The 21,224-nt window shown below is 42.9% G+C and overlaps 1 protein-coding gene across 1 annotated transcript in view; it reads right to left on the reverse strand.

The window, feature by feature from the left end:
- LOC103354493 (TIAM Rac1 associated GEF 1) overlaps positions 1 to 16,213 on the reverse strand; it is a 57,391-nt gene extending 41,178 nt beyond the window's left edge. The window contains exons 1-2 of the mRNA XM_008277878.1: positions 16,029 to 16,213; positions 259 to 364 (exon numbers count right to left, since the gene is read on the reverse strand). The gene's annotated coding sequence lies outside the window, so the exon portion shown is untranslated. The remainder of the gene's footprint in view (positions 1 to 258; positions 365 to 16,028) is intronic.
- Positions 16,214 to 21,224: the final 5,011 nt, after the last annotated feature.

The following is a 21,224-nucleotide window of genomic DNA, read 5'->3' on the forward strand; positions in this document are numbered from 1 at the left end:
TCAGTGAGTCACACATCATCAAACCCACACCATCAGGTTCTCAGTGTGGGCTCCCACTGCAGAGAGAATAACAGAAAAATCTGTAATTTTTCCTTGTAATAACCCCCGTAGGCTTTTAAAAACAAATCAAAGAATCGTACCTGGGTTACTTCCTGTGCCTGAAACCAGCAAAAACTCTTTTTTAAATTTGCTTTGATGCAAAATAATTTTGGAGATTTGTAAAGCGTTGAGGTACAGAGGTGTAGAGTTTGTGGTTACCTGTTATTAAGCAGCCGCATCACCAGCTTCCCCACATCAGTGTGGTGTCATTTTTCACCGGCCGCACGATCCTCCACACATCCTCAAAGGCTGGTGTCAGTTGGCCCTTAGAGAAACAAGGAGAGAGAGAGGAGTGTTTCTGTGGAGCTCTCACAACTTCAAAGTGACCCGATGCGTCAAACGTACACAGGAGTAGAAGAGACAAGACGAGAAGAGGAAGGTATTTCTGAAACTACTGCAGGAGGACCTGCCAGGTATGTTACATGAAGCGGGTGAAGTAAAGTTGAAAGGAAAGCTATGGTGCACACTAGAAAGGGAGTGTATAGAATGAGAGACAGTATACATGATGAAAGGGAATAAAGGACACGGTGGTCATTAAGATCATGCAGTGGGGCACACAAAAAAACAGCAGACAAACAAGAGATACACACAGATCATCAGCAACAAAGCACAGATGCATTGTACGAGCCTGCAGGGGGGCTCACAAACAATTTCTTTGAACCCTTCCCTGAAACTCATTGCCCACCCGAAACCGTGCAGACATGTAGGGGCATGTGCACAAAACATTTCGGGAAAACACCCCTTATTTCCCTGCAGACAAAGAGAATCGCACACACACAGACACACACACACACACTGCTGGTAAAATGACAGAAGATGAAAGAAGCTATGGAGTATGATTTTCTGCTTAACACTCAATTAAATGATCCTTGCCAACACGACCTAATTTTCCTCTAATACCAGCCCTGAGCCGCTTAGGGTAGACCAGGATTTCCATAATGTGCTATGTATAGTGTGAAGGTATGCGAGCGCAAGCATGTTCGCTTGGTGTGAAGATTTGCACATATTTTCGGTCCACAACCAAATGAAAATGTAGCTTTTTCGCAGAACAGGGCAGATATTATTGATGAACCTGCTCGGTCGGTCAGTGCAGGCGTTCAGGAGCTCCCAAAAGTTATTCTACAGAGTACCTGCCGGCCTCCATGCTGCAAACACAACTGTGAGATTTGATAAGCCAATAAGCATGAAAATGATGGAGAAGAACATATCTTGCTGTGATTACAAAAAAAATAAAAAATCAAGAGGGAGAAAAGGACAGGCTTTATCGGTTGCAAAGCAGATGGCATTCAGCACAGAGTCTGTTTAGAGCCCCCACATCTGGTGAGTAATTTTGGACAGACATGCCTTTTTTTTTTTCTCGCTCTTTTTTTTTTTAATGCAAAAGAAGCATCACTCTGTTCCCATGGCTCTACAACAGCACTGTGAGTTACTTTCACCCAACTTCAACTGCAGCTGCTTTCCTTATTATTTGTGTTATCGAATTAAGAGATAGTAATCAGATAACGCCGCTGATTTGTTTATTCTCTGGGGCAGAAACACAATAAATCATCTGTGCTGCAGTTCTGGGAAAAGACACAGAAATGAGAGTTCAGTAAAGGAGAAGTAGAGAGGACAATAATAGAAGTGAGAGTGCTTGCTGAGAAAATCCATGGAAAACATGCACTGTGGTAGATTTTCACTTATGCAAACTTGTGCTTCCTCTCCCCTCCCATGACCCTGCATCTTCTCGGAGGATCTTCCAATCATTTAAATTGTGCCTCGAGGAGACGAGGAGGAGCAAAAGATGCGTCCTACCTCTCGCATCTTTGATGAAAGCAGCTGATCGCAAGGAAGAGCGTAATGAAAAGCTTTTGCTCCACCGGTCAGTTCTGACATTGCACCAGGCCAGCATGTGTGTTCGTGTATTTGAACCACTGCAGCACATTTTGGTCCAGCTGTGGGAAGCAGTTATATAAGCTAAACTTGACCCTGATGCTTCTCTTCCTCCTCCTCCTCTTCCTCTCACTCCTCCCTTTATTCTCATCTCTCCCCCGTCCCTTATGTCCTGATGAGGCTGACCCACTTGCTGTCCGTCCACCCCCGTAAAAAACAAACATGATGCACACACAATGCTCGACAGATGCTGAGTATTTATTTTGGATTTTAGCCCCGCTTTCCTTTTAAATCCCACATCAATGTAATCAGTCGACAATAAATCAATAGATCAATATATAGAGCATACTGCAATCACAACAGAAGTTGATTTATGTAAAACTTCTATAACAAATGCAGATCCTTCACGACTAAAACTCCTCATATTGACTGTACATTATTGCTCTGAAGCCATATACGTCAGTCTTTTTCTGAGTTTAGTGTGGAGAAGGTGAAAAATACACACACACAGGTCAAACAAACAAAACCATCCTGTCTGACACAGGGGAAATCAAACCGCTGCCTCTCCCCCGGCAGTGTACAGTCGAAAATGTTTAGTCTCTTCATTTTTTTTTTTTTTTCCCTCTGCCTGTGCCCTGCAGCAAGGCATGGGAGAGGGAGAGGGGTAGCAAAGAGAGGAGGGGGAGAGCTGTCTGCTAAACCCATGTAGAGCTGAGAGGTGAGGCGAGGCTGGAGGCGAAGCACATGAGGAGGGGCGGGAACTGAGGTCGGTACAGACAGAGGAGGGAAATGAGAAAAAAAAAAAAAGAAATATCGGGGTACTGTGCTATGAATAGAAGTTTGATAGGGGAAAAGTGAGGAAAAAAGGGGGGAGGAAGATGTACAGAATGAGAACGGGAGAGAGGGAGAGATAAAGAGAGAGAAATTGGGAGGTCCTATTGTTGCTGAGCTTTAAGTGGATAAGTAGACATGTGCTCTGTCTGCCTCTCTTCAGGCTTAATTGAGGCAGCCGAGACAAAAGGGGAAACATAATTATTCGCTCTCTTTCTCTCAGCCTCTCGTTCTCGCTCTCATTCTCGCAGTATATTAACACATTGAGAGAGTGTATTAACACAATGGCCTGCGCAACAGCAGCCAGAGCATCATTACCATGCAGACATGCCCACTCACAGACAAGAGGGGACAAAGACGAATGTTGAGGGAAATAAAAATCTAATTCTGATTTGCTAAAAACAAATCTAAGATAAAAAATAAACAAGGCCCTTTGCTTCCTTTTAAACTTTAGATTTTTATTCACTGAGCTTTTCACTGTTTAAATTGCAGATGTGCTGTTTGGTGAGCGCAAATCTGTTCTGCATGCATTTAAATCACAAAATCAGAGCAAGACAAAGGCTGTGCACTGTACTGGGACTGGATGTGCCATTTAGCAACACAACTCTGCACCGGAGCTGTCAAACTCATATTGCCACATTGTGACGGTTGAATTAGAAAGATGCTCAACACTTATAGGCCCTCGCGTCTATCACCCGGCAAGCAGGTAGTTTTCTGCAGCACACACCGCAGTACAATGGCATGAAGGCACACATGCTTCCAGTCACGCACACACACACACACACACACACACCTGCACGATCCCAAGAGAAATGCGAGCTGTTTCCGACTCACACGCGTGCACTCGCGCTCTTTGGAAAAATACCAAAGGCCTGTCAGAACAGCCATGGAAGAGGCACACCCTACTTCCCCCTGCCAGTCTTTTCATCTCTGCACCTGTCTCACAGCTCCACCCAAATGACACACAGCTCCGCTCTGCAGACGCAAACCTAACATGACGTGGATGTGCACGACGATACGGCACGGTGCCGTGAATGGAGCCAAACAAAACATGTTCCATTGTTGTCAAAGTCTAGACCGAATTCTGGAGTTGGCTGTTGAAGTCTGACACTGGTTTCAGATTATGAAATCACTGAGCGCTTTATTTCCCAAAGACAAATGCACTTACTTTGCTTTACAATATACTCCTAATGCAGAACTTTGGTTTTAATTTTGCACAAAAGCATATAGTGAAGATGAGCACCAGAATGTGTGTAATTGTATTTCATAACTGTTGTTTTTGTAAACTATAAGTCATTTGCTGTACTTTGTTTTCTCAATGAGATCCCATTGACAAAGAAAACAAGTTCTTGCCTGCCTTTTTGAAGAGCTTCAGCGTATCAGGATGACACTTCACTCCACAAAGTTTTTGAAGTTTTGCTCTTAAAATGATTAGTCACAGTATGTTAGCAACCACTAATGACTTGTGGTTACATGAAATAACTTCTCACTGTCTATACTAGTTTAGGTCTGGATAAGTACAGTTTTTTAAATTTGAATAAAGTTCTAAATTCTAGGAAGCCTCTGTCAGTACTCAAGCAATTTTGTGGCCTGGATAAAACCCTTTAGAGGTACTTAATCCAAAGACTAAATAATGATGATTAATGAGTTGGATTGTAACACTTTAAAAGACGCCAGTAATTGATACTAGCTTTTATCCTTACCACCCAGTGCTTTCTCTTTGCCATTACTGGCTTAAAAAATAATCCAAGTTAAACTGAAGACTGCAACAGTAGTGACCGGTCTAGACACGGCTGTAACCAGAGAAGCTCCCAGCTTGCCTGGCCTCCCTGACCTTTCTCTGCACCCTCAAACTATGACCACCCCCCACATCAAGCTTAAAAACCACATGACGCAGTCGCAAGAATCACCCTTCCCTTAGGCCTTGTTCTCGCACCTTTTACATTCCTCACATTGTTAATGTGCCTGCCCCCCCCCACCCGCTATAGGCAAGAAGTGAAGTCGCTGAGGTTTACGCTCTTGCTGGGGGGTAAACAAAGGAATTTGTGGATGAGGAAAACTTAATTCCCAAGTAAGTCAAAATAGACTACCACGGGAATTTGGCAAAGGGTTTTATCAGTGTCTCCATGCTCCTCAGTTTTGCACACACTTATAGAAATACACACAAATATACCTTCAAGCGTGCATGCATGTACACTGGGGCTTCCTTGTTGTTGTTTGCACTCAGCAAATCTGCTTTTAAAGATAACAAACGCCCCATGAATAACATGTGAATTAGGGCTAAGTGCAGGAAGGCTCATGGTCCAAAAAAATTAAGAACTGGGGGCTTATCCCTCACTGCTTCTCTGCATGATGTGCACACCTAAGTGTGTGTGTCTGTACGTGCATTGTTCACATTTGAGCAGGAACTACATCTACCCAATGCCGAGACAAGAGTCAGATATGCTCGGAAAACATCCCATTGTCGAGATGGGAGTGCACACGCCGCTGCACTTCCACAGTCCCTCTGAGAGAAGACTGTCTGAAACATCACCAGCAGAATTCCCTGGAAGAGGGAGATTAGCTTCTTATTCATCCTTACGGGATCTGACAAGACACGCGCCACCTCCCCCCAACTCTCAGCTTAAACACACACACGCACAGACACACACACACACACACACACACACACACACACACAAACAGTGTGCCTGCAACCATGAGCCTCAGCTCCTCCTCAAATCAAACATTAATTTCTTTTAACTGGTGAGAGACAAATTATAATTCCTTCCTGAAGAGCGCTTTCATTTCGAGGCCACAGAGGCAAAGCACAAAAAATGACAGAACAAAGTGGAGTGGGAGGAAATGAGATGATTGTTATTCATTTACTATGGTCCCTTTATTTGTCATCTCCTAACAGCGAAGTGGAGGGAAGGAGTTTGGGATTGCGTTAGCAAAGCAAATTCATTGCTGTAGAAAAGCATGTGCCAGAGAGTGAAGGAAGATAAACTGAAAAGAAATATAAAGATAACAGCTTAAAAACACGATATGTAGTGTAGCATATCATCTCCAAGATGACATATATAAAAGATTTTAGATTTTGGGTCAGTGTGGCAACTGAGGATCAAGTACAAAAAAAAAGATAAAGGGCAGTGGAATTCACTGTCAGCCAATTCACTCCACTTGGCTCCTCAAGTGTCACTAACCTCATTAAATACGCTCCTCCGTCTTTCTAGGAGCTTACGCTGTACGCTCCTTAACTCCGATTTCAGCTGACTGTCTCTGCCACATGGTGCAGTCAGGGATTACCATATTTTAAAGAAAATTCCTCCTACCACAAGTCCTCCATTGAGTGAGAGGCCCAGGAGATTCAATGAATGTGTGCAGCTTTTAATGCTGCTGCTGGTGCTGCAGAGTGCAACCTCAGCTATCAGGAGTCCCTGTATGAAATCAAAGGCAGGAAACCCCACAATTTAAAACCTCCCATTATGATTTTTAAAGATGTATATTTTAATGTGACACTTTTACACTAGATGATCACAGCACTCCATTCTCCCAAGGTCAAGATCAAGGCATGTCAGCCTTAATTAAATCCTTCCAGGACTTTTTGAGGTTAATATGCCACTTGAAAATCCTCTTATTGATAGAGTACAGGCACACGGTGCAGCAGGTTGGATGGAGAATGAAAATAACTACCATTTGCTGTTTGTTAAATATTAATAAATCAGATCCCTCTTTTGCCAGTCCTCAATCAGGGTTCAGTCCTGATGAAACTGTGATTGCGCAGACAATCGCCTCCCAGTCATCAAAACCAATCAACTGAATATTCATGCGATGATTTGCCGTTCCAAATGTGCACAAGGCAGCAAGAGGAGTGTTGTTTAATTATCCAGGAGGAGCGGGATGAGACCGTGCTCCACATTCAGCTGGTAGCTGCAGAGACCCTGCGGGGCAAAGACGCAGCCTGGGGGAGGAGTAGCTGGTAGTGTTGACAGAAGGAGAGGAAAAAAGAGGAAAGAAACTCAAGAACTGTAACACATGCATTTCTAGACTGGTATATTTGTCAGCCAATATTGGGCTTTTGTTAATTGGGAAGTCATTCATGAATTTTCTCTGTCTGTGTCTATTTTTTCTCCCTTGAATATTCCTTAGAAGATTTGATCACCACAGAACTACAACAATAAGCAAAATCACAACTAACTGGCTACAACTGTTTTAATTACTTAACATTTTTAACGGCCCAATCAGCTGAGAATCCTCTATACTTTGCGAAGTACTTTACAATCTGTTTTTATCACCGATGCACTTAGGCGCACCCTGGAATCCTGCGGTGTTTGTGTTATTGGATTCTTTGCAGTTTATTGTGCTGCGATGTGTGGAAGTTGTCCTGTTTTTCTTTTCAGGTTTTATTGGTGGTGCGCTGAGACGAAACTCCTCTCGGCTTGGCTGACATGTCAATAAAGTAATGAAGTGTGAATGGGCCATTCTGTAAGGAGCTGTTAAGCTTGAAAGTAGTTTACCACATGATGTAAGCTGTCAGAACAAAACCAATGTAGTCTTTTTAGCCTGAAAACTAGTTTACATTCATCTTACAAAGGGGCAGATGATGGCCAGATTGAAGACACTTAACTTTCGCATCAAATACTGTCTTCAGAAATTCATGCCAGTTGCACCACAGAATCACCTCAAAGTCAGACACTGACACATATATAGACACTCACAGACAAACACAGACAGGTCTGAATGGGGCTAAATTGGCAGGTAATACTTCTATTCCGCTGTGTGCAGGCCGGAAGGGACAGTGAAATAACAGGGTGGCTGCGTGGGCGAGAGAGGGGGATAAGAGGGTTTTAGGCAAAGGTAGACTGATTGAGGTGGGAGGTTGAGACAGGGGGATGGGATGAGAGCAGCAAGAGGGTCTGAAAAAAAAAATGATGGTGTTGAAAGCGAGGATGAGAGGCTGTTAATGCGGTGGGGAGCCGGCGGAATCGAGTGTTGGGCCACAGGTAGACAGATGAATGATGTGTGCCGAGGTGGAAGGAGACACAAGAGGTAAAGAGGTGGAGTGCTGCTGATAGGTCCTGAGGGGCTGATAGAGATAGATGTTGTGTCAGTTCAAAGTAGGGCAGATGTGAACAGGCCCCATTTGTTGTAAGTAACGATACGACTGGACGACTACCTGGAGAGAGTCATTGAGGAGGTTATTGTTGGAGTGTGACCAGACTGTCTGTAAGAAAGATCGAGGGCATTTTTAAGGTGCTTGTTTGGTGTTGTTGGACAACAAAGCTCAAACGTGTTTGCTCTATATAACAGAAAGAGTGGGTCACAAAAAGCGAAATTGCCCTCATTATCCTGTAGTAGCAGAGCAAAATGAATATTTCCATGTGTACAGTGTGATTACTATGATTATCCAGATTGATTGAGTTTTGCACACATGGTTTATAGTAATCTGTCTTTTGTTTAAAGGCTAAATTCTGTAAGGGGTCAGCTGATTATCGACCTGAATGATTATCAGATAGGATTTTCATTATTTTTCCCATCGTTTAAATAAATTAATTCAAAATTGTGGTACTTTAGCTCTAATGCTGCTGCCTCCTTCCATCTGTTTTCACCACACCGTGATTTTAAGCAATGTCCTGTACTGTGTGATTGGTTACACGCTACGAATACTAGCCACTCAACACTGAAGGATGAATGTAAAACACAAATAAACTCAACAAAGTTTTGTATTGGAGTTTGTGTTATTCTAAGTTCCAAACCAAGGTTTTCATTTCTTTCTGAAAATATATCCAAACATCACTGATTTGTTTCATTCATGAAAAAAACCTATGGATTGACCCCCAACGTGTGACAGAAAATATAAACGGAACAGGAAAATTGAGCAGCTACTGCACACAGTTGTTATTTGCGGTTTCTGTACAGAATAAAAACACAAATCAGGGGTTACATTTGTTAAGAATAACGTGAAAAAAATAACTATTAATATGAATGTGTCAACAAAGCTGTTTGTTGCTGTGTCTAATTTCAAAGTAAAGATACCCTTAGTGAAACATAATTGTCAGAGTAAAGCAAAGACAGTTATTAAAACTGTTATCACTTTATTAATTAAGATCAGTGCTGGGGGTTTGTGCAAAACCTTTGTAGTGATACTCCAGTCATCACCAGGGAGCAATAACGAGAGTTTGCCCAAAAAAAACAAAAAAAAAACAGGACAGGACAGGTAAGGAGTACAAAAAGTGGAGAAGGCACCATGGGAGAGGGAGAAAGAGAGTGAAAAAGACTGAAGGATGAGATGGTATAGACAGACAGGGGCAAAGCAACCCATCCCAATATAAACCTGACAGAGGTGATGCAGGTAGTGTTCTAAAAAAAAAAAGAGGAATGGGCAGCACAGAGTTTAGGCCTGGAGGGAGGTGGGGGAGGGGGATCAGCAGGATGTGGAAAGGGGAAGTTATCTTAGTGCATCCCTGCACCTGAGTCAACAGCAGCGCCTGCAAACAAAGTGCCCCCTTGAAGGAGAGACCGGAGACAATGTACTGCAGTGAGGGATGGGGGTAAGAAATGTTCAGCAAGAATGTGACAGACAAACACCAGCTCACTGTGCGTTGTCTCTGCGTCTCAGGCCAACATGGGAGACAGACCAACAAAACAATACACTATAGTTCTACGCAAACCTGTAATACACTGCTGACAGGGTTTAAGAGATGAGAAAATTAGTTTTATTGAGATACAACAGAAAGAAAAACCGCAATCATTTCTACTGACCAAAAAAATCCCCCTACAAAAACTTCTCATAACACTATGACAACAGTGTAAACAAAATGACTCTAATTCAGAGAACATTGGTATCATGTACTGTACTTTCAACATGATCAGATTATTTTTATCTGTTTCACAAAATTAAACTGACTTCCCTCTCTTTCTTCCCTTGTGCATCGAGCACACAAACACAAACGGCCCTTGCATGCAGTAAGGTGTGACGAATTTGCAGAATGAAAGAAGACCTACGCCCAGAATGTTGCATCAATGTTCTGTAAATTTCAACAACAGCAAACCGACCAGTTATCTTAGCACACAATAGGTTAGATACACACAGACAGAGAGGCTAAAATAAAACTCAAGAGAGCTTAAGGCTGAAACCAATGACTATTTTTAGTACTGATTGAATTGTTTTTGATACATGGGTCTCTTACTGAACCAACAAATTAGCAGAAAATACTGAAAAGTCATCATTTTCTACATATTTTAACTTTGCTTGTTTTGTCGAGACCTTTCTTTAGATCTAATTCTTTTAGGGGAATCTAAACCTTTTCATGACTTTAAATGAGCAGCACACAAAATAGTATCAAAGTGCTCAGACAGTTCAAGCTAAACAGTAGAAACCGCATACAAATGACGTCCCATGATGTCAAATTAGCATGATGAAAAAAAGGTATTTGCAAAAGTGAACAATGCATTCACTTTTCCTAAAGCAGCATCTTCCTGAAACTGAAACCTAATATATTAATGAGGCACCATAAACACCCTAGAGACTGGTAAACCATCCTACATAGAATAAGTGTCCTCACATTACTGCCCGGTTGGATTTCAGCCAGTGATTAAGAGAAGCCTTGTGACAAACACAACTGTGTGTCTGAGACGAGGATGTCAGCAGCATGTCGGTGATGTGGCGTCTCTTCCAGTGGAAGGGGTTGGATCTAGGTCAATGGCTCCATTTCGCGGGAGTTGATCTCTTGTGCGGACCCGAGCTGGGGGTTATTGTTTGGGCCTCTGAGTGGCTGCAGTGAATAGAGCCTCGCCTCTCAGTGCATTAGTGACCTGCATACGCTCCACACGACCGACTGACATCTGAGTGCAGGCCCGAGGGTTAGACGACAAAGACCACCTGACCACGCTCACACACATTCACGTGCCTAAAAGCTAACCCACCACGGGACAAAGCCAAAAACACATAGTCTGATAGAAACCTGATACAGCACTCAGCACAGGTTCTTTTTACCCAAAGAACAACAAAAAAAACAAAAAAATCCAGCTTTGCCCGTGAGCCTTCATCTTCGCTTTTGTCACTCCCACACACACACATAGATTTTCACATACATGCTTGCACACACTTACAAATGCACACGCAGGCTTTTGAGACTGCCTTGTAATATTCCACCACATCGCTTCCAGGTCAACAAGCAGCGATGTGAAGTGTGACTATGTGATGAGCATTGAGTCGCCAAGCCAGGTCGGCAGCAGCTCTTTATGCAACCATCGATGTGGGGGGTGGAAGGGAAAGATGGGGAGCGAAGGAACAGACAAGAGAGGAGACAATGGCTAAGTGACCTGTTTCCTCTGCTTTAAGTGCACAATCAAGTGGATGTAAAGTTAAGACAGAAAACACACAGAGAAAAGTAGGGAGTGTAAAGATTTCCAAGCAGAGATAAGAAAAAAAAAAAAAAAAAAAGGAGATCCCAGGAAGGCTAAATCTCCCCAGTGCAAACAAAGCATAAACACAATCTTTGAAGACAGTCTTTGCACCTCTGCAGTAATTCCTCTCTTAAATCCCTACTCAGCACTTCACACACACATGTATTTCCACTCTCTGTCTGTGAAGTCTTTTACAGCAGTTTCCTGTTCAAGTAGCACATCTTGTCTTAAAGCATGTTTCCTTTTTTTCCCCATCAAAACTCCACATTGTGCTTCTTTGCTATGACAAAATATCATCCTGTTTGCACTCTGCCAACATCCTGCGTATGTTGATTACTCATACAAAATTATAAATATTCATCTTTCTTTCTTTTTTTTTTCTCCCCGCTTTCATCCTCCCAGAAAGAAAATATGAAGATCAAACCTTCTGTATAGAAAATAAGATGTAGATGCTTTTTACACATAAACACACATGCGTTTTGCCATCATCAGCTGGCAGCCAAGAGCGGATGTGTGGGCTGGAACGCAACGTTGATCAGAGATAATGGGCAGACATGACAGGGATGGCAACGCTGTCACAGGGAAGGAGATATGATGGAGCAAGAAACAGAAAGAGGGAGACAAAGAGAAAAGAAAAAAAAATAGCAGGAAAGAAAAAAAGGAGCAAAGGAAGGAAGGAAGGAAGGAAGAAGGAAACTCCCAATTCATCAGCAGACACAGAATAGACAAAAGAGAGGAAATGAATGAGAGCACATGCCAGCTCATGTCAGCTCTGAGACACCCCTCCCCCGTCTGGACCACTTCACAAATTAGAGGCATCCTTTCTGCTTCTCCTACTCCCGTTTTTTACATCTTGTTTTTTTTTTTCCTTCATTCCTTCTCATCAGAGGGTTGATGTTGAGGAGTCTTACACAATGTTCTTCACCTGGTGCTCTGCACATCCCCGCTGACAGCTCTTGGAGTCCTGCTCGACCAGACCAGCGACATTACAAACGGACGTGCATAAGTAAATACGTCAGTCTCCCATAATATTCACACTGACTCATTCGCCTGCTCCTGTGTTGCGCAATTTCCAAAAAACTTCCTAAAGCCAACCACGTCCCAGTGGTTTACAACTTATTTGGCTTTAAAATGAAAGAAATTCCATTTGTGACCCATTTTGACAACACGGCTTTGGACCAGCCCAACAAAATAGCATTTTTTTCCATTTTCTTTTCTTTTTCCTTATATAGACCTTAAGTCGAGTTATCCAATAATCCACAAAGGAAAAACATGAATCGAGGGAACATCAGAAGAAGTGAACCTCATTAAGGGTGGCATAAAAGTTATTTTTCTGTTCTGTAACTCTCTTTGAAGAGAGGGAATCCTGACCCTGAGCTTAGGAACTACTGCCATATTCTATAATCTACACTGCAAAGGGATTCCCTCTGCTATTGTATGCAACCATGACAGAACCAGCACCTTAATGAGTCACACTCAGCGAAACCACAGAAACAAACATTTTCTCTACCCTCAGCTCCCAGCTTTGCCCTGTTTTTCCCCAGAGCATACTTCTGCTGCTCTGCAAGTGACAGCAGCAGAGAACTGGGAGATGGAGAACTCACGCACGGAAGACAGACACACAGACAGAGAACCCGCAGGCGCACAGTCAAACACAAACATTTAAACAGCTTGATTGCATGTGGGGAGATGGGCACTGGGGGCTGCGTAAGCCCCATATTTGCTTAACAGCAGAAATAAGTGGACCGCTGAGGAAGAAGGATGAAGCGTTCGAGAAGCAACATTCAGAAAATGAGGGAGGCAGAAGGGACAAAGATGAGACCGAGAGACAGAGAGAGAGATCATCCCTTTCACTTTAATTGCATCATCACTTTATCATGCTTGCCGCACGCTCATCAAATTACATCTTACGGGGTGTATCTATAATCAGTTCTTTGTCTGCTCCACCACAAGATCAGAAGAGTCTTGTAGTGGACAATGATGTGAGAGTGTCTGCAGGAAGATGGAGGTTCATGTTGTTGTTGGTGGTGAAGTAGATGATGATTATCATGAGTATTATTATTATTATTTACATTTGTGTAATGCATGCAGAGCATTATGAGCTTTACATGAACAGGTCAGAGGATGCATATGACCCAGTGATTTGTATTTATAGTACAGATTATACTGAGGTTTGGTGTGTTTATTACTGTAATCACACTGAGAACAAAGATCTGTCCCATCATCTACTTTAAGACGTGGTTTTTGATCGAGGCCGAGGATGGAGTTGCTCAACGTTAGCTGCATGAATGTAAGTAAATTCAACATCTTCCTCAGAGAGTCCTTGTTTATGTGAGGCTGTGTGCATAAAAGAGAATACCTATATGGGCCTTAAAGGTGAGCCATGCCAGCATTGTATCAATCTGGGTCAGTATGTACACACACATACACCCACAGGGCTCACTTAGCACAGTCCCATCCCCTCCCCTCCCCCTCCACCCCCCTTCACGCTCATGCACTATATTAGCTTACTGTACACAGACGACATGGTTGTGTGGACGTACACACAGGCATATTTGTCCTTTCAATGCACACTCGCTCACATCCTAAATGGACACACATATACAGAAAAACCTGGACAAGCAATGTGTAACAGTATATGAGATAATGGCTCCCACCACCACCACCCCCCTTCTCCTCTTTACCGCCTCAGGCTTTCGCAAAGTCTTTGTCATTTTCGAAAAAAAAAAAAAGAAAACTGTGTGCGGGTACACACACACACGCACGCACGCATCAGTTTTTATCTGCCACTATAAATCCTTTCACGGATCACTTCCTCAAAATACCCTGCCAATATTCAACTTCCTCGTGGCGGCAACTGAAGCAGTGAATTGTGGCAAGACAGAGATAACGCGGGGGGAAAGAAAATAAGAACGAGAGAGATAGACAGAGAGAGAGCTGGTTTATCAGTATTATTCTTCTCACAAACAAATCAATCACTACTAGTAAAGGTTAAAAAGTAAACACCTTTCTAAAGCTTGGCGATAAGGCCGAGGAGAACGTCTGATTTGCTGTGGAATTTTTAGTTTTACAGTTGTGGAGTCAAAAAATGTGCTGCGACTTATCTTGTTGGAAAGTTTCAAAGAGGTTCTGTGGAAGATCTGAATGTAAATATTCTTGTAGAAGTCCTGAAACACCTGGTGGCTACTGAATCACAGGAATCTAGGCTGCTAAGAATAGGAATAATCATGGATATGGTACGCCACAACAATATTAAACCATATCCTGTCCATGCTGTGATAAGAGGTAAATAGTTCACATTGCCTTTTTAATCACAGTCACTTAATAAGAAAAAAAGGGTTTTCATTTGATCCGTGCTGAATTCAGAACTGATGCAGAGTTTAAGATGCTCTGAAACAATTTGCATTGTACCTGTTCAACTTTTCTCAATGGACAAAGACTGTTTTTCTTCTCAAGTGAAGATCTAAAAGGTGAGGGAGGAGAAAGGACACCAGAGACTTTGTGCCCTTTGATCTGTCATAACTCATTGGCTGCCTGGATGCCTGAAGATGACCCTCTGCACAGCTGAGACCCAACACCTGCTCTAGCACACGTTTGAGTGACAGATGGTAAATATGTCCGCTGCACACATTCACAGACTCCGCTTCTTTGTTTTTTTTTTTGCATTTTATTTTCTTTGCAACTTGTCCCTCTCTTTCTTCTTGGCTGCCGTCGCTCCCTGCCAAAATCTTCAATGCCGCTCTGCCTTTAACTGCTGCTCCCTCATGACTTTCACTAAGTCTCCCTCTTTGTCAGGGTAGTCCCCCTCTATTCTGCTCTTTTGCTGTTTCTCCTCTCCCCCATTATTTCCACACAACACAGAGCGCACACACAAAGTAGGCTAATGTCTTTATCAGATCCTAATCCGTTAGCGAGTGACCTCTCTTTCTTCAGTTTGCTTTGTGCACCTTTGATGGCACAGAAGCAGAAATTCTGACTTGTGTTTTTAACATTTCTTCACAGTGCAGCAGCTCTCTAATGAGCTTTTGACAGTAATTACTGCAAGCACTTTTATTTTTTTATCTGAGAGTGGGAATAATCTCACATTATCTTATGTAATTTCATATTTCTGTAATATCTTATGTAAAAGCACACAATCAAACACATGCCCGGCTACAGCACGCATCCCTGTGATTGCCCTTTGAGCTGAGCAGTTTGCAGTGGCAGGGAAATATCAGGTGCTGGCAGTCCAGAGAGCTGTTAAGGTATTTTCTTATCAACAAATTACCTCAGGTAGGAAACTAGGCGACGTCCCAGCTGAGGGCATTAATGATTGATAAACTTCCTTCATTAACAAATACACACAATGGCCCACGGAGGACAGCTACTAGTGCCTGATTAAAACATTTGCAAGGCTTTTTTTTTGGTGCAATTTTCTTTTTATTTGTTTAAATTTACATGAGTGTGTGTGTGTGTGGAAGAGAAAGAGAGAAAGAGCGGGAGAGAGTCATGAAGACAGGAAAAAGAAAATCCTTACCAAACAGTAGTAGACTGTACCGGGAAAGGAGAGAAGTCACACATTGTGTAAGAAAGCATGCGATCTTACAACACATGTTGGTGTACATTCACACACTAACACACACGTCATGCAATACAAAAATCTCTTGAAGAACTCAAATACGGAGTCTAACTTCACCTCCCTACATACAAATGGTTAACAAATCATCCAAACACAAACCACATGAAACCAGTTATCTTAACCCCCCCCTCCTTTAAGCAACTCTATCTCTGTGTGTGTCTCTGTCACTCACAAAGCTGCAAAAAAAATCCTCCAAACAACAAACGCATCTATTTACCTTCACTTAAGCTCCCACTGTTTCCTCTCTGTGTGTAACAGTTAATTCCCTTTGGTGGTTAAAACACAATCGGCACGTGTCCAACAGCAAAGAGGGGGAATCCTTGCATCAGTGAGACATCTCCCGGACTCCAGCGCAGCATTTCACTCTATACACACACACACACACACATTACAGCACATACTCACACATGCTGCCTCTTGCATGCCTAGACCAGACTGAAGGCTGAGAAGAGGGTGTGTGTGCACTGCCCGAGTCTAAGCCCGCCCTCTTCTCTCTGGTTTCCCCTTCTCTACCACATGCACTCACCCTCCTCCTCCTCCTTCCCTCTCTCATCTCCGCTCCCTCTCTCTTTCTCTCGCTCCAATTTCACCTCCCCTGGCTTGCCAATTGACTGCCAGCATGTGTGCTGGGTCTGTGCCTCTAAGCCTTTAGATGTCCCAGTCCTCTTTTTAATTGCTGGCTCTCTGGCCTCAAGTTCTACACAAAAACAATGACACACAGATACAGTCGACAAGTAAAGGCGCACACGAACATATAAGGACACACGTGCACGCAGCCACATCTGCCTGCAAGTAGGCTAATACAGTAAGTATGTGTATTTTTCATGAAAAGATAATCCGAACCAATACAGTGCGAAGAGTAAGTAGGCAGGAAGTGTTATTTTATATATAACTTTGTAAGAAATCCCTGGAACAGAGCTGTGGTTGGAGGAGAAAGGTGAAAAGGTGCACAGTGGAGTACAAGAAAAATCCATCTCTTTCTTGGAAACCTTCCATGAAAGCCGCTGTTGCTCGTGTTATCCCGCCGCATCACTCTTGCCTTTTCTTCTCTCCTTTTACTATTTTATAACCCACCAGGCATTTTGTAAGAGAGGCTTCAAACAAAAAAAGAATCGACCCTCGAGTTGTATTTTACTATTTTCTCCCACGTTTTCAGCATCAAGAAATCACCACCTGTAGGCTTGAAACGTGGCTCTGAAGAGTTGCTCCTTCACTGACAGCAGTTGTAGTCAGCTTGGATTCACAACAGTTACTGTGGATTTCCACAATGACCCAGTTTGTGGGAAGAAATACATCAAGACGTCTACAGCAGCTGCTCAAACCTCTCCTGCAGTACACTCGACTATTTCATTGTCCTTTCAAATGCTCAATATATTCTGAACACATGATATGTTAAAATGTGCTACAATATGGGTAAATTCAGAGCTTCATAACGTCACCGGCACCTGGTTGTTCTGTGATCAACACAGGAAAACATACATGCATTTGAGGGTAAATACAAACATTGGGATGTGTAACTTTTTGTTGTTATTTTTAAAATTTCTTTTAGTGCAAAATGGTAATATTCACCCGTCTATATGTAACTCTCTTTTCAACAGAGCTGTCTGCAATTTTATGAGACTTTAAGATTGCATGTGTTTGACGAAGCTGTTGAAATGAAATGTTCGCATTTTTAGCAGCGTTACTGGTTTTACTTGGAGCATTTATCCGTGTGAAAACCAACACCCAATTAAATGTATGTGCATTGACAGAAAAAAGGTTGGGGCAAACTGTCATCGCAAACTGTTAAAAATGTTGCGCAATGTTTGGTGGGTAATTATCATCCTTATACCCAATGTAGGATATGCAGTTCAGCTTTACAGAAACAGGTTTGCAGCTAATACGGTGCCTCTAAAAAGTGTTCACTCCCCCTTGGCGGTTTTCAGTTTTATTGCTTTTCACCATTGAATCATGAAAAGTATAATTTGGTTTTCTGACAAATTTTCAAAAGAGACTTTCATGTCAAAGCGAAGACAGATTTCTATGAAGTAGTACGTCAGATTGTCATACAGTTCTACAATGCATTAATTTTGCCCTCTACCTTTAGCGTTTCAAGGCCTGCAGCAGAAACCAACCCCTTATCATGGTGCTGCCACCGCCATGCTTCATGGTATGGAGCATTATGAGGAGGATTTGTGCAGTGTTACAGCAAACTGAGTGTCTAGTCTGTCGGCCAAAAAGCTCAATTTTAGTCTTATCAGACCAAAGAACCTTCTTCCAGTTGATTTCAGAGTCTCCCACATGCCCTCTGGTGAACTCTAGTATAGATTTAACATGAACATTTTTTTTTAACAGTGGCTTTCTCTTTGCCAATCTGCTCTAAAGTTTTGCATGGTGAAGAACCTGAGCGACAGATATATGCATAGTCTCTCTCATGTCAGCCACTGAAGCTTGTAACTCCTTCATATAGGGGCGAACACAACATGTACATCTGAATGTGTCTGCCTCCAGGTCACATAAAGTTGCTTTGAAGTCATTTACTAAGATCAGGTCTTTAGGATACAAGTAATTTTTCAAGTGATTTCAAGTGAACATGGCAGCGTACTTAAACAACCCTTTTCCCAGTTCAGTACGTGTCACACGCCTCTCCTCTGTCCCTTGAGTTTCTGTTGTTTGTTCCCTTCTCCTTGTGTCTCTTGTTTACCCGGTTTGTCTCCCTCGCTGTCTCTTTGCATGTACGTCTGCCTGGGCGTGGCACTACATCCCCTCCTGCTGCCTATTTCTGCACACACCCGAGATTCATTTGACAATCGACCCCAGTTCGTTCGGTTCCCAAAACAAAGGCCCACTCTGCTCTAGTTTAGTCAGCTCTCGTTTGTCCTTGTGTCTCGTCAAGTAACTCCGTTGTCTTTCTGCCTCAGGTTCTCTCACTGCTCTCTGCCAGCCTCAACCAGAAATCGCTGCTTCAGTCTGCACCACCTGCTTCTCTCTTCATGCCACGTCTGCATCGAGTCAAAGCAGTCTGCCCCATTTTTTCGCCAGAAACCTTTCAGTTCTGTCCACTCTCTCAGACCTTCACTGCCTGTCCGATGACTGCCACTACACCAACGCCAGCCTCCCACTTCCCTCTTAGGAATCATTTCTAAGCCTTCTCTTCTGCAAATTCTAAAACGATATTGTTGAAATAAACCTGATTAATCTAAATTCTGCGTTCAGGTCCATGTTTTCCTTCTTCTTAACAGCACAGGCTTGTCTCGGGAGCAAAGACAATAGCTACCCATACCTTTTATGGGCCCAACAGACCAAGAATAGCAGTTATCAGTGAAACTTATTTTCATATTTAAATTTCTTCTGCTTAATTCATTTAATTCGATAACTTCACACATGAACGTCAAGTTCCAAAAAGAGGAAATGCAGAAAAATTCTCGTTTAGGTTTTACTCAGCCAAAAACTTCCTCAGCACTCCAGAGATCTTTCGCATCCAAGAAAGGAAGATGTATCCTTCAGGCGTTTTCTTTTTTTTCATAAGAAACTTGTCGATGTGTCAGTTGAGGAGAGCAACACAACTCAGTGGTGAGTTTCATCCAAACGTACTGACATGTTTCCATCAGTAGATAGGCAAATTAAATCTGAAAATATGAAGCGATAATTAGGTAAATCCCACTGCAACAACAAATTACTTTCTGCATGCTCTAACAAAACAATTCTCAGATTTCTCAGGATCCTCAAATCCTTCCCCCAAAATGTTTGGCTTCAGGACATGGGAATTCATGAGAAAAACAGTGACGATTACATAACGGGCTGATGAGCCCCGTTGTCTCCGTCTGCTACTCTGTGCATCTACTGAAATAACTGGTGTTTAGGTATTTAACATTTATAGAGGCAAGCAAGTCGGGACAAAGGGCAGGGAAGGTAACAGATCTACCCAACAAAAGGACCCGACACAGCCTCCACAGGGGAGGGGAGACAGCACAAAGTCGCGAGTATACATGTACACCGGTGCACAGACAACACACACACACACACATTTAGAGGTTTTTACCCCCAGGCACATGATGACATTTCAGCACCTTACTCAGACAATACCCCTGCAGTGCTTCTTGCCTATCACAGTTCCTTTGTGTAAGGATTGTGTGTACGTACGTGCACATATGCTATCCGTCTGACCGTCTCCAAGCACCTGTCTGCTCATCAGACCTCATTCTCTTCCCAGTCTGTCCCTTTCCCTTCTGTCTCCCCCGTTTGTTTTTCTCTGTGTTATCTAACAGTATAGCCGAGCTTGGGTTGTGTTGTGCTGCGAGCTGGCTGAAACAGGAAATAGCCAATATAGAGGGATGAACAACAACCAGTTCCCACACTCCTACCCAAACATGCCCTTATTGAGCTGTAATGCAATTATCCGAGGAGCGGGGAGAAATTAGTTAGCAGTTTAGTGATAACTTGATCGAATAGATGCGATGGCATGTTTGAACAAGCAGAACACAGAAGAGGAGGTAATAATAACAACCGCAGGTGGAGGATGTTATGTAAGCCGCGAGGAGGGCTAGAGAAACATCAGGATGTCGGGGTTTCTTTTTGTTTGCTTGTTTTGCTCTGTCTGCACTCATCATTCAGCGCGCTGCTTCAGTAATACACACATTGTTTGCTGTCAGCTGTGAAGTCGGCGTATTGGCAAAGTAAATGAATATCAAAGCCTATTCACTATAGTTTCTCTTGAATATACGCGGTATTCAGAGACAGCCCCGTAAGTGTAGCCGTTTTATTCCCGCACACCTGAGCTAGGCTGGCCTTTCAGCACAATGGACTCCACCTTTCAATCTTTATCAGACGTTATCGTGGCGTGTGCGCATGGGTGGGGGTGGCAATATCAGTTAAGAGCCGGTGGGATGAGATTGGTTTTCCATTTCATGCATCCTGCCATCTCTGTTGCTATTATATTGAAATTCATGAACATATACTGTATTGGAAACGGGACAAAAAAAGATATGCACATATACACAGTCGGGACGCCCATTTCCTCCACCCAACCAACACCCACGCCAGATTTGATAAAATCATTATCATCAACCATGCGAGTAGAGCTGATGAATAATGTATGTACTGCTGGGCCACAATGGTATATCCCTTCTGGCCTGCTACCTTTCTCTTAGAGTGTCTTTAGCTACCAGTTGTTCTTTTAGCAGCTTTGGGTCGTATCAGCTAATCCCTGGCTAGCACTATTACATTTTCCATTAGCATGGATCACCACTATATATGCACATGACGTCGTATGTGCACAAAGCATGTGTCAAACATAACACATATAGACACAGACACGTGGGCACACTCCAGACAGAAAAAAAATAAATTGGGCAGGTATACGGGAAGACACAACTGTGCTCATTAATAGTGACGACAGATGCGACTGACAGGAATAAAAACTGGAGAATAAGCA

This window comes from Stegastes partitus, unplaced genomic scaffold (genome assembly GCF_000690725.1).
Source record: "Stegastes partitus isolate 25-593 unplaced genomic scaffold, Stegastes_partitus-1.0.2 Scaffold109, whole genome shotgun sequence".
NCBI classification, from domain to species: Eukaryota; Metazoa; Chordata; class Actinopteri; family Pomacentridae; genus Stegastes; species Stegastes partitus.